This window comes from Bos javanicus, chromosome 20, assembly GCF_032452875.1.
Source record: "Bos javanicus breed banteng chromosome 20, ARS-OSU_banteng_1.0, whole genome shotgun sequence".
Taxonomy (NCBI): domain Eukaryota; kingdom Metazoa; phylum Chordata; class Mammalia; order Artiodactyla; family Bovidae; genus Bos; species Bos javanicus.
In genome coordinates, this window is record NC_083887.1 from 41,051,940 (window position 1) to 41,058,969 (window position 7,030).

General features: G+C 44.6%; 1 non-coding gene across 1 annotated transcript; it reads left to right on the forward strand.

The window, feature by feature from the left end:
- Positions 1-2,077: 2,077 nt before the first annotated feature.
- TRNAG-CCC (transfer RNA glycine (anticodon CCC)) lies at positions 2,078-2,150 on the forward strand. The gene has a single exon. It is a non-coding gene; the product is annotated as a tRNA-Gly (tRNA).
- The last annotated feature ends 4,880 nt before the right edge of the window (positions 2,151-7,030 follow it).

The window sequence follows — 7,030 nt, forward strand, 5'->3', positions numbered from 1 at the left end:
ATCTCTAATTTTCTTGAAAAGATCACTAGTCTTTCCCATTCTATTGTTTTCCTCTATTTCTTTGCATTGATCACTGAGGAAGACTTTCTTATCCTTGCTATTCTTTGGAACTCTGCATTCAAATGGGTATATCTTTCCTTTTCTCCTTTGACTTTTGCTTCTCTTCTTTTTGCAGCTATTTGTAAGGCCTCCTCAGACAACCGTTTTGCCTTTTTGCATTTCTTTTCCTTGGGGATGGTCTTGATCACTGCCTCTTGTACAGTATCATGAACATCCATCCATAGTTCTTCAGGCACTCTGTCTAATCCTTTGAATTATTTGTCATTTCCGCTGTATAATCATGAGGGATTTGATTTAGGTCATACCTGAATGGTCTAGTGGTTTCCCCCACTTTCTTCAATTTAAGTCTGAATTTGGCAATAAGGAGTTCATGGTCTGAGCCACAGTCAGCTCCTGGTCTTGTTTTTGCTGACTGTATAGAGCTTCTCCATCCTTGGCTGCAAAGAATATAATCAATCTGATTTCGATGTTTACCATCTGGTGATGTCCATGTGTAGAGTATTCTCTTGTGTTGTTGGAAGAGGATGTTCATTATGACCAGTATGTTCTCTTGGCAAAACTCTATTAGTCTTTGCCCTGCTCCATTCTGTATTCCAAGCCAAATTTGCCTGTTACTCCAGGTATTTCTTGACTTCATACTTTTGCGTTCCAGTTCCCTATAATGAAAAGGACATCTTTTTTGGGTGTTAGTTCTTAAAGGTCTTGTAGGTCTTCATAGAACCATTCAGCTTCAGCTTCTACTGCATTACTGGTCAGGACACAGACTTGGATTACTGTGATATTGAATGGTTTGCCTTGAAAATGAACAGAGATCATTCTGTTGTTTTTGAGATTGCATCCAAGTACTGCATTTTGTACTATTGTTGACTATCATGGTGCTGGAGCAACTGTGAGGAGATACCCCATGTCTAAGGGCAGAGAAGCCCCAGCAAAATGGTAGGAGGGGCGAAATTGCATTTAGAATCAAACTCCATGCCTGCTAGAGATGCTCAGAGGGCTCAAATATACCTTGTGTGCACCAGGGCCCAGAGACCACCCAGAGACTGAGACAGAACTGTGTTTGAGGGTCCCTGAGGAGGTACGGGTAGTAGTGGACTGCTGCAGGGGCAGGGGCTCTGGGTGCAGTAGACCTGCGTAGGGCATAAGCCGTTAACCCCACCATCGAGTTGCCAGAACTTACACAGGACTGGGGAAACAGGCTCTTGGAGGGCACAAACAGAACCTTGTGTGCACCAGGACCCAGGAGAAAGGATCAGTGACCCCGTAAGAGACTGACTCAGACTTGCCCATAAGTGTGTTGGAGTCTCCAGCAGAAGCGTGGGTCAGCGGTGGCCTGCTGTAGGGTTGGGGGCACTGAGTGTAGCAGTGCGTGCATGGGACCTTTTGAAGGAGGTCACCATTATCTTCATTACCTTCACCATAGTTTGGCCTCAGGACAAATAACAAGGAAGGAACACATCCCTGCCCATCAACAGAAAAGTGGATTAAAGATTTACTGAGCATGACCACGCCCAGCAGAGCAAGACCCAGTCTCCCCCTCAGTCAGTCTCTCCCATCAAGAAGCTTCCATAAGCCTCTTATCCTTTTCCATCAGAGGGTAGACTGAAAACCATAATCACCAAAGACTATCCAATCTGATCACATGGAGGCAGCCTTGTCTAACTCTAATTCAAAGAAGAGATATCTCAAGTTAATTATTTTAGTGCTTTCCGATGTATAGGAAGAGTCTGGGGTCACTGAAATTCTTCCTGAGGTATGTGTCTAACTGTATCAGGGCCCATTTATCTAAAGCACAGATTGCCTCATCCTATTTTTACACCCTGAATACCCCTCAGGATGTACTGCCAGAGGACTGCTAAAGTGGGTGACAATTTAACCGTATATAACTGTTGGATGAGTGACATTCCTTTGTTCTTTTTTTTGTTCACAGAGTTAGGGAGGTCATTTTATTTTTTTTCCCAAATGCATGGCTAACTTTCCATTTATTCCTATGGATTTAAAATGCCATCTTAGGGCTTCCCTGATGGTCCAGTGGCTAAGACTCTGTGCTCCCACTGCAGGGGTCCTGGGTTCAATCCCTGGTCAGGGAATTAAATCCCACATGCCCACAACTAAGGGTTTGCATGCCACAACTAAAGACACCACATGCTGCAAATAAGACCCGGAGCAGCCAAATAAATAAATTTTTTTAAATGCCATCTTTTTTCAAATACTGTTTTTCCTTGCATATATGGGTCTTAACATGTTTCTAATAGAGCTGGATAACTGAGTTCCTTGTCTACCATAGATTGAAAGCAAGGAAATAAATTGAGGACTCAAATGAATCGAATGATCCAAAAGGAAGTGAAAGCTGAATACAAAGAAGAATATAGATAAACAGAGAAGGAGAAACTGTGCTGTGTTGCACAATAATAAAGATAAATACTCTGAATCTTTAAGGAAGGATCAAATTAAGTTTAGACTCCTTTGATTTTTTAAGATAGGTAACAAACTATATGTTTTAGAATAATTTCTATTCTTTAAAGTGGTAAAAAATAAACACTGTTTTGGCACTTGAAAGGGCAAGTTTCCATTCCATGGAAACATCAGTTATGCAGGACCTTGATTCCCATGCAATGTCAGCTACACTGAGTGTTACTGTAACTCTTAGAACAAGGAGACACTGCAGAACCAAACTCACAAACGCAGAACAAGGAAGGTCTCACCTATAATTTTAAGCAAGCCTGAAGAAGGTCCAAGTGCTTCTTTTCCCACACCAGGCTTGGCTCCCACATTGGACTGCACAGGTGTATAGCCCTTTATCTCACAAGTTGCCAGCTCTGTGTGTTCAAGTCCTCAGCCCTGTTGCTTCCTGCAAGAGATAGAAGTTCATGGTCCCATAACAAATTACGGGTTCAAAAGCTTTTTCAGTCTCATATTTAGCCCAGGGGTAAAAATCAAGGAATATGAATCAAAGGAACAGTAACAAAGAAGCAGTCTTCCACTGTGTGCCCTTACCACTGAGATATCACTCTGCTCCCTCAAGGTGTCTCCATGGTAACTCACTTGTTCCTCCAAACAGCCTTGATGGGCCCTGTGGGAGACTAGATTCCTGCTCCTCCAATCCCTCCCCGCAGTAGAATGAAACATTCACAGCCTTTGCCTTGTGACTTCATAGTATTGCAGTACGTTTTCAGGCCCGGTGGATCTGGGCTTCGACTATGTCATTTGTCAATTGAACAGTAATGAATATCACCTAAGCAAAGGTTATAAATGTGCTTGCATGGTTTCTTCTTCATTTTTTTTTCCCCTTCCAGTTTCCCTGAGCTATAATCAATATACAGCATTGTATATGTTTAAGGTGTACAGTATAATGACTTGACTTATGATTTGACCTCTTGAACCTGTGTCATCTACAGGAGAGTCATGAAGCCACAGTGTGAAGCAGTACCACCCCAGCCGAGCTGAAGACCCTAGAGTGAGAAACACGGACATGGCGCTGATATTGCTGTAAGCCACTGAAACCCGGATTCGTTTCTTTGTTTAAACAGAATCATTGCGGTGAAGCTTGACTAATCCAGCTCCTTCATTGGCGCCCCCCCAGCCCCAGTGTTGGCCATGCAGCTGCCCTGTCATTCCAACAGTTACTCCTCACCAGATAGGTGCTGTGATTCTCGTGCCCAGGTCTCTACTCTCCCCACTGTGCAAGGGACTCCCACCATCCCCTCTAAGAGCTCCCACACCTCTGGGGAAGCAAGGTATAGCTCCTATCAGTTGCTGATGACTTGAAACACTTTCTTCCCACCTGGGTAAAACTCTATGAGACCGTAAAGCAGAACCACCCTATGCTGTTACCTACAGCTCTTGCTGCTGCTGCTGCTGCTAAGTCGCTTCAGTCGTATCCGCCTCTGTGTGACCCCATAGACGGCAGTCCACCAGGCTCCCCGCTCCCCTGGGATTCTCCAGGCAAGAACACTGGAGTGGGTTGCCATTTCCTTCTCCAGTGCATGAAAGTGAAAAGTGAAAGTGAAGTCACTCAGTCGTGTCTGACTCTGTGCGACCCCATGGACTGCAGCCTACCAGGCTCCTCTGTCTATGGATTTTCCAGGCAAGAGTACTGGAGTGGGGTGCCATTGCTAACTCCACTACAGCTCTTATGCTTGACTAATTCTTTCTTTTAGTACAAGCCTCCTGTCCTCAGGAAACAGATACAAGACACCTGGACCTAAAGATCGTTTGAAAAACACTTTTTTTTTTGGCTTCATACAGCACGTGGGAATCTTAGTTCCCTGACCCAGGCCCACAGCAGTGAAAGCACAGACTCTTAACCACTGGATCATCAGGGAATTCCCTAAAGATCCTTTCCTTTGAGACTCCCCTTAGAGATGCACTGGCTCTTGTTAGGTGAGCTGCTTTCCTTTTAGAACACCAGCAAGCAGGTTCTAAGATAAAATCATGCTAAGTCACTTCAGTCGTGTCTGACTCTGTGATTCCCCCAGACTGTAGCCCACCAGGCTCCTCTGTCCATGAGATTCTCTAGGCAAGAATACTGGAGTGGGTTGCCATGCCCTCCTCCAGATCTTCCCAACTCAGGGATCAAAACCACATCTCCTGCATTGGCAGGCAGATTCTTTGCCATTAGCGCCACCAGGAAAGCCCAAGGTAAAGTCAGTGCTCTCTAATTAAGTGTGGGTTGTAATCCTAGAGGCCAGCTGTCAGACCCAGGGCACCAGGCACCAGGTTCCCAAGAGAAAGGAATCCATGGGGGCCCACATGGAAATTCACATGAGCTCCAGAGCTTGTGCCTGTGTTCTGGGATGCTCAGGATGATAAGTGGTATGATAATAAACAGTATTTTCATTTTCATACTCTCTAGAGAAGATTGGAGAAGGAAATGGCAACCCACTCCAGTGCTCTTGCCTGGAGAATCCCAGGGACGGGGGAGCCTGGTGGGCTGCCATCTATGGGGTCACACAGAGTCAGACACGACTTAAGCGACTTAGCAGCAGCAGCAGCTAGAGGAGATAGGCATATATCAGATTGGAAGATTCATTCCTTTAGCAAATACTACAGTGCTAAACACTAGTGATACGAAGGTAAAAGAGACAAAATGCTCATCCTCATGAAGCTTACATTCCTAGGAGGAGGAGAGGGAGGAAACAGAAAATAAAAACACATAAGTGTATAATTGTAAGTAGTGATAATGCTATGAGAAGTGCTAAAAAGCAGGGTGAGTGGTGAGAAGACATAGGCCTCTTTACACAAGGCGAAGAGAAGGCATCCCCGAGAACCTAAAATTTAAGTAGACACCTAAATCAAGGGAGGAAAAAAGCCCTTAGACGTTTTAAGGAAGGTCAATCTAGAATAGGAAGAACAAATATAAAGATCCTGAGACAGGAGCAAACATTCAAAGGCTATCCTGAAGGCTGATGACTAGAGGACAATGAGTCCAGAAGGGTGAGAAACTGGGGGTGGGTGGGGCTAGGTCTTAAGAGTGGCCAGTCATCCGTGCAAGGAATTTGAATTTTATGTATGTGGAAAAGGATGCCCCTAGAGAGAGTTGAACAGGGGATTGACTTGGGAATGGATTGATATCTTTAAAACTTAATCCTTCCTGATACAAAGGACAAGGTAGGGGCAGCAAGACCAGGCAGAAGGTTACTATAGTAGCTTGAGGAGAGAGTGGTTAGGACTGAGTGGTAGTGGTAAGAGTGGTGAGAAGTAGTCATATTTAGGGAATAGTTTGAAGGTAGAGTCAACAAGGGGCTTCCCTGGTGACTCAGTGTTAAAGATTCCACCGACCAATGCAGTAGACATGGGTTCAATCCCTGGATCTCAAAGATTCCCTGAAGGAAATGGCAATCCACTCCAGTAGTCTTGCCTGTCAAATCCGATGGACAGAGGAGCCTGGCAAGCTACAGTCCATGAGATTTCAGAGTCAGACATAACTTAGCAACTAAACAGCAACAACAAATAGTCAACAGGACTCAGTTAAGCATTTGAATGTGGAGATTGAAGAAAGAAGAATCAAGGACAACCCCCTGAGCTGGGCAGAGTGAAGTGGTTATAAGTCTTGAGGAAACATCCTGAGGTCTATTTTATACATGGTAATTCAAGATTCACCCTATTCCCCATCATTTATATGAGAATGTCCTGAACATTGGCTGTGTAAGTCAGGAGAGGGGCCAGAGCTGCAGGTATGAACTGGATGAGCTTGAAGTTATCAAGTATAACTTCAAGACAGTGTAGTGAGAGAAAGGATCTGAGGATGGAGTCCAGTATGTCTGGAATCCACAATTTGAAAGATACTTTGAGGAATATGGAGAAGGGAATGACTACCTACTCTGCTATTCTTGCTTGGAGCATTCCATGAACTGAGGAGCCTGGTGGGCTACAGTCCATGGGGTCTCAAAGAGTCGAACACAACTGAATGACTAACATTTTCACTTATCTTTGAAAAATGGTTGGACTATAAAGAAAGTTGAGCACCAAAGAATTGATGCTTTTGAATTGTGGTATCGGAGAAGATTCTTGAGAATCCCTTGGACAGCAAGATCAAATCAGTCAATCCTAAAGGAAATGAGTCCTGAATATTCATTGGAAGGACTGGTGATGAAGCTGAAACTCCAATGCTTTGACCACCTGATGTGAAGAACTGACTCTTTGGAAGAGACCCTGATGCTGGGAGAGATTGAAGGCAGGAGGAGAAAGGGATGACAGAGGATGAGATGGTTGGATGGCATCACTGACTCAATGGACATGAGTTTGAGTAAACTCCAGGAATTGGTGGACAGGGAAGAGGGACAGGGAAGCTTGGCATGCTGCTTCCTGGGAAGTGGGTAGTATACTCACTTCCATATTTTGCTTAAGCTTGATGTCTGGCCCCTAAGTAGGAGTGAATCTCAGTTGAGGCTTCAACTCTGAACCTGAAGGAATAAGGCCAAATCAGGCGTGAGTTACAGCCAGAAACCAGGAGTGAGCTGACAATTTA